Genomic DNA, 7,318 nt, shown 5'->3' with positions numbered 1-7,318 from the left:
AGTGAAAAACATATTGTATTGTTTGGAATGTATTTTCAGATGTCCTACAAATGATGAGAAAACAACTATTTATAGGGTATAATAAATAGTTCTAGCCAATAGGATGAGTTCTTTCCTACTTTATAATACTATAACCAACGATATTGCTCCAGGTACTATATCTATTACAGGTGATAACTAATATTCTCTACATAGGTCAGGTAGGTACATTGCGTGTCCGTGCACCTGATGAGTACACCTTTATCCCGTGTCCTTTCCTTCGACATCACTTGGACCCTTTGAAGAGAGGCAATACCACTAAAGGATGTTTCCCTTGAAATGATCTTCAGTGGAAGCTCTTTCGATTGTCTCATAACTTTGCAGTTAACCGTGGAGCACCTGTTACTTGAGAGATTCCTTTATTCTCATTTTGTATCCGTCAAGAATCCTGAGAAAATTGAAGAAAAAGAGTCTTTTAAGGCTTGAATGTGGTATCGGTGACATTGACCAACTTAAAAGGTCAAGCATAATTAGGAAACTTGATTAAGTTAATTGTGGACTTGATTAATATTTTCAAGAATACAAATCAACCCACACTCTTTTCTTCTCCAAATCAACCATCTCTCTTCTCTCTTTCATCTCTCTCTCGAGAGACAGTTTCTCTTAAACTCCTCCCAACTAATAGTTCTGCAAATTTCTCCCTTCAATCCTTGGTGACTTCAACCTACGGTGAAAAATAGTTGGGCTTTGAGTTCCTTTTCAACTTTTAACCATCAATCGACGTGACAACATTTCTCTCCAGCGACAATAGCTTCGAGTTCTTCATCGTTCCTTTTTTTCTTTCACAGGTAAAATTTAGGGTTTTTTAGTTATGAAGAAAAAGAGAAACTTGAGCCAACTTTTCTAGCATTGGTTAACAATTTCAATATTTGTTGCTTAAATTTGAAATGGGGACTAAAGAAAAATCCTAATTTATGGTATTTCTTCTCTTCTCTTTCTGGAGTGAAATATAATTTTTTGTTGTTATTGTAGTTCTTGTTGTCAAACTGTTGATTCAATTTATTGGTGTATGTTGAGTTTTTTAAAGTTTTACTTTTGTTGTTTGTATTTTTACAAATAAAATAACAATGTTGGTAGTTTTGGTCACTGTTGATGTTCTTGATGTGTGTGTTGTGTGTGTGTTGTGTTGGTGTTGCTAGGTTGATTTGTTATTGTTCTTGGTAAAAAATAGTGTATTTGATTTTAAATGGTGATATTATTATTGTTCTACTAAACAAAATCTTGCTACTATTTTTTTTACAGCAGATTTATCATATGATGCAACAGATTTACTATCTGATGCAACTGATGAACCATCTGTCGGATGAAATCCTATCAACTATTTAAATAGGATGACATGTCCAAGACTTTTATTACTTCTAACAGATCATTCATCTGTTTCTATAGATGACCCTTCTGTTGGAACAAATCTAAACAATATTAGCAGTTGATAATAGTTCCAATAGATCACTCATATATTGCAACAGATGAATGATCTGTTGCACAAACCATTCATCTATTTCAACAGATAAGTGATCTATTGGAAGAAATCACAATAGTATTGAAATTGTTTTTATTGTTTCTAACAAATTACTCATCCGTTGCAACAGGTTAGTTATATGTTGCAAAAGATAATCCACTTATTGCAACAGATGTGTGATCTGTTGGAACTGTTACTTTAATGTGTTGTACATGTTAGATTTATTGTTATCCTTTTTTTAATGATGCATTAATCAATTATAATCTTTTTTATTTTTCTATTATTTTTAGATAATATGGCTCTCAAAAGAAAAGAAAGAGAATCAAGTCTAAGTAAAGGAACAAATGAAGTAGCTAGGATACATCCACCACTCTATTAGCTTGCTTTACAAATGATATCTCAATCAGAAGCAAAAGATAATGAACATAGGGATGAGGAATGTTTCAAAAGAGATGATCCAAATGTAAATAGCCCTTCTACTGAAGAGTTGGTCAAAACCTTCAGCATTGATAGTTATTCTATGAGAATACAGTGCGATGGTGCCACAGATTTAAAAGGTGATTTGATGGTTAAGTCAGGAATGGGAAAATCTTTTGACACCTTCAGAAAAATACTTCGAGACTGAAAATTGGATGCTTATTTCAGGGGCAGCTACTTTGGGCAATATTTTGATTTGCCGGAGGACAACAATGCCCGTTTCCAAATGTACATGGTATATGATCTTCTTAAGTATATTTTTATGTATGAAAATAAATAAAATATGGATGATGTGTTGATAAATTACTGTGGCATGCCTGTTTGTTTTGGTTGGAATGAGTTTGCCATAGTTGTTGGACTAAAATATTATCCTTCTTCTCCTTCTCAGCTTACACCTATTCTAACCCAAAAATATACCCCACACACCCAAAAGAGGCCAAGGCAAGTTAAGTGATGGTAATGTCTTGGTGTCTCTTGTTGGTCAAAGATTCAAAAATAAAAATTTGATAGAAGCGTTGAAAGGTAAAAGATTTTCAAAGATTCATAAACAATCATTGTGCTTGGTTTGGTTTGTACATAACATTCTTTGGGTGACAGATGTTAACAATAACATACCACTTGGTTTAATAAAGCTCTCTGAGGATCTTGAGGCATATAACAGCTATCCTTGGGGTTATGAAAGCTTCAAAATGACTGTCAAATATTTATTGCCTCCGTTAACGCCAAAGATAGTCAATTTATATGGCTTTCCATGGGCTTTCATGGTAAATTTTTTTATTATGATTCATTTATTTTTTTATGAATAATGCTTTTGATTTATTGGTGTTATTTTATAGGCTTGGGCATTTGAAGTCTTTCCTTATTTGAGACAACAAGTGAACTACCAGAAATATTTTTATGTCCAAGAATCCTGAGATGGTTGTTGGCCAAAACTGATAAAAAAGTAAAATTTCTTGATCTCTTCAACCTCTCGAAGGAGAAATAAGTTTAATACTAATAAAGTTTTTGTTTTAATTAATGATTTTTTAAATAATTTAATCATCATTCTAGTATATGTACTAATTTATTTTAGATTGTGCATCCGTGGCTTATTTTGACCAATAGAGAGTATAAGATGTCATTTTTTTTTTAGTTTACGATCTGTGCAAACTTTATCGGACTCTAAGGTCATTGATAGAATAAAAAGGGAATTGTTTGGAGCAACATTCATCACAAGAAAAATAATTTTAGAGGGTGGACTTGTTGTTGTTGATAGTATTAGTAGTAATGGAGCTGTTGGTGGTGGTAGTGCTGCTGCTATTAGGGCTAACGATGCTCCTTTTTGTAGTTTTTGAAACAATAAACCATTATGATTATGATCATACTAGTTTTACAGATTTTGCCCCTCTTAGCGAATGTTCTACATGCAAATATTAAAACTGCAAGGCGAAACATGATGGAGTGATTAATGATATTAATGCATTAACTGCTTCTATAAAGGAATTGACATATAAGAGGTGTGTCATTCCATCAAAGAGGATTTCATATCCATACACTCCATTAGAGTTTAAGGAGGTTAAGAAGAGAAGGAAAACAATCTCCTAGGCATTATCAAGCATCAAAAAAAGCAAAATTACAACTCCTCTGTCTTTGTCTTGTACTTTTGATCAATGTACAAGGGACACAAGAGAGCAACATGAGATGAAGAAGGTGAATATTTATCATCTATTCCAACAAATAAACAGACTACATATCTATTTCAATAGATGACACATCTGCTAAAAATTATCAAACAAACATAGACATCTATTGCAATAGATGACTAACCTATTGTATCTGATGCATTAAATGTTGCAACATATGTATCGTCTATTGGAGGAAATCAAACAGGGTACCAACTATTTTAATTTTTCCCAACAGATGATCCTACATAAAAACTTCCTTACTGTTTTAGGTTGTTCCAACAAATGAGTCATTTGTTCCAACATATGAGTCATTCATTTTGACAGATGAGTCATCTGTTGGAAATTATCATACAAGTCTTCCTACTTCTTCGATTTGTACCAACAGATGACTTATCTTCTGCAATAGATGAGTCATCTATTGAGATAAACTAAATCAAAATTTCTGACTATTTTAGTTTGTCCAAACAAATGAGTTATATGTTGCAACAGATGGGCCATCTATTGGAAATTATCATATAGGTTTTTCTCCTATTTTAATTTATCCCAACAAATGACCCATCTATTACAACATATAGGTAATCTATTAGGATAAATTAAAATAGGAGGAAGGCCTATTTGATTTTCTCCAACAGATGAGATATCTTTTTATCTTTTTTGTTTCTCTATGATTAGCATTGACAATTCTGGCTTTTCAGGTGGACGTCACTGTAGAAGCTACTGCTGAACATCATAATATCACAGTTAATAATCCATCAACTAATTCCAAAGATGAAAAAGTAAAGCTTGTCAGTCTGAAAGAACGAAAGAATTACCCGTTTGAAGTGTTCAACATCTCGGACGAGGCTTCAAGAAAACTAACAAAGTCGATCAACAACTATTCAGAATGGATTTCCAATGGGCTATTAAAGCTTCATTCCAGTAGGTACATAAATAATTTTTAAAGATATTGATTTATGCAATTCTTCTTGTAAAAATATGATATTACAACAACAACAACCTAGTATATTCCCACACAGTGAGGTTTGGGAAGAGTTAAATATACGCATTCCATACCGCTACCTCCGAAGAAGTAGAGAGGTTGTTTCCAATAGACCCCCGGCTCAAGAGAGATAATAGTATAGCAAGGTCATAATGAAACTCGAAACAGGATGTATAACACAACAGAAATAAGCGATAAAATAATAACAGTAAATATCAAAAAAATACAAAATAAATAAAGTACAAGCAATACAAAATAAGAAATAAGAAAATAGATACTCTCCTAGTAGTAAACAATACACTCACAGACCTAAGAGGACTACACCCCCACACTCTCCTAACACCTAGCCACAACCCACATACTCACACTAGCCTTCAACCCTAATCCTTGACCTTCACACCTTCCTATCTAGGGTCATGTCCTTAGTAAGCTGTAGTTTCTCCATGTCATGCCTAATCACCTCCCTCTAGTGTTTCTTTGGCATACCTCTGCCTCTCCTGAAGCCATCCAAAGCTAGTCTCTCACACCTCCGAACATGGGCATCCGTGCTCCTCCTCATCACATGCCCAAACTATTTTAACCTGCTTTCTCTCATCTTGTCCTCCACCGAAGCCATACCTACCTTCTTTCAGATAATCTCATTCCAAACTCTATCCTCTATAGTGAGACCACACATCCAATGCAACATCCTCATTTCTGCCACCTTCAATCTTTGGATATGGGAGTTCTTGACTGGCCAACATTCAGCTTCATACAACATAGCCGAATGGACTACCACTCTGTAGAATTTGACTTTAAGCTTAAGGGGAACCTTCCTATCATATAACACTCCCGACCCGAGCCTCCACTTCATCAAACCTGCTCTAATATACTTAGAGACATCCTTCTCAATCTCGCTATCCCCCTGAAGGATAGACCCAAGATACTTAAGACTATCCTTCTTAAAAACATCTTGAGAGTACAACCTCACCACCACACGGTCATCCTGACTCGAGTCATCGAACTTGCATTCCAAATACTCTGTCTTGGACCTACCCAACCTAAACCCCTTAGATTCTAGGGTTTGCCTCTAAACCTCTAATTTCTCATTCACACCCCTTCGCATCTCATCAATCAGCACTACATCATCTACAAATACCATACACCACGGTACCTCACCTTGAATACTCGGTGTCAACATATCCATCACCAACGCAGAAAGAAAAGGGCTGAGAGTCGATCCCTGGTGCAAACCTATCTCTATCGAAAAATGCCTCGAGTCTCCTCCTGTTGTCCTTACCCAAGTCTTCCCTCTATCGTATATTTCCTTAATAACTCTGATGTATGCCACCTGTACTCCTCTCATCTCCAAGCATCTCCAAAGAACCTCCCTAGGGACTGAATCATACGCCTTCTCCAGATCGATGAACACCATGTGCAAATCCCTCTTTCTTTCCCTATACTGCTCCACCAATCTTCTCACCAGGTGAATTGCCTCTGTCGTCGAGCGACCAGGCATAAAATCAAACTGATTCTCTAAAATAGACACGATCCTCCTCAATCTCTGCTCAACCACCCTCTTCCAAATCTTCATAGTGTGACTCAACAACTTAATTACCCTATAGTTATTGCAACTTAAAATGTCACCCTTGTTTTTATACAAAGGAATCATTGTACTCCATGTCTAAGCCTCAGACATTCTCATAGTCGTGAAAATGGCGTTGAACTAATCAGTCAGCCACCTTAAGCTTGCCCCACTAATATACTTCCAAAAATCCACTGGGATCTCATTGAGCCCCGTTTCCCTACCCCTCCGCATTCTATGAATAGCCTCTCTGACCTCCTCAACCTTAAAATATCTATAGTAACTAAAATCGCGGCTCTCTTCCGAGCGCTCTAACTTCCCTAACACAATGCCTCTGTCTCCTTCCTTATTTAAAAGCTTATGAAAATACTCCTGCCATCTCTTCTTAATGTGAACATCTTTTATCAACACTCTACCGTTCTCCACCTTAATGCACTTCACTTGATCGAGGTCACGAACCTTCCTCTCCCTAGCCTTAGCAAGCCTATACAACCTTTTTCCCTCGCCTTTCTCCTCTAACCCCGTATACAAACCCTCAAACACTGCTGTCTTAGCCGCTGTAACTGCTAACTTAGCCTCTGTAACTGCTAACTTAGCCTTGCTACTTTGTAGACCTCCCTATTTACCCACTTCTCTTCTTCATCCTTACTCTCAATCAACTGAACATACGCCCCCTTCTTGATCTCTACTTTCTTCTTAACTTCCTCATTCTACCACTAGTCCCCCTTATGTCATCCTGCCCGACCCCTCAAAACACCCAACACCTCTCTAGCTGCCTCCCTAATGTAGCTAGCTGTCTTATCCCACATAACATCCATGTCCCCCTTACACACCCACACCTCCATTCCTACCACCTTCTTCCCTATCTCCAGTGCACTAACAGGTGTCAAGCCACCCCACTTAATTCTGGGTCGACCCTCTCCGACCCTACTCTTCTTATTATTTTTGATAATCAAGTCCATCACCAGAAGCCTATGCTGAGTCGAAAGATGCACACTCAAAATGACTTTACAATTCTTCCACAACCCTATCCCCCTTTCTAAGCAACAAAAAGTTATGAAATACTCCTTCTTCAAAAAGTTTGAATCGACAACCACCAGTCCAAAGGCCCTCACAAAATCCAACAGAGTAACCTC

The sequence above is a fragment of the Capsicum annuum genome, unplaced genomic scaffold, assembly GCF_002878395.1.
Source record: "Capsicum annuum cultivar UCD-10X-F1 unplaced genomic scaffold, UCD10Xv1.1 ctg4814, whole genome shotgun sequence".
Classification (NCBI taxonomy): Eukaryota; Viridiplantae; Streptophyta; class Magnoliopsida; order Solanales; family Solanaceae; genus Capsicum; species Capsicum annuum.
This window is presented reverse-complemented; position numbering follows the sequence as displayed.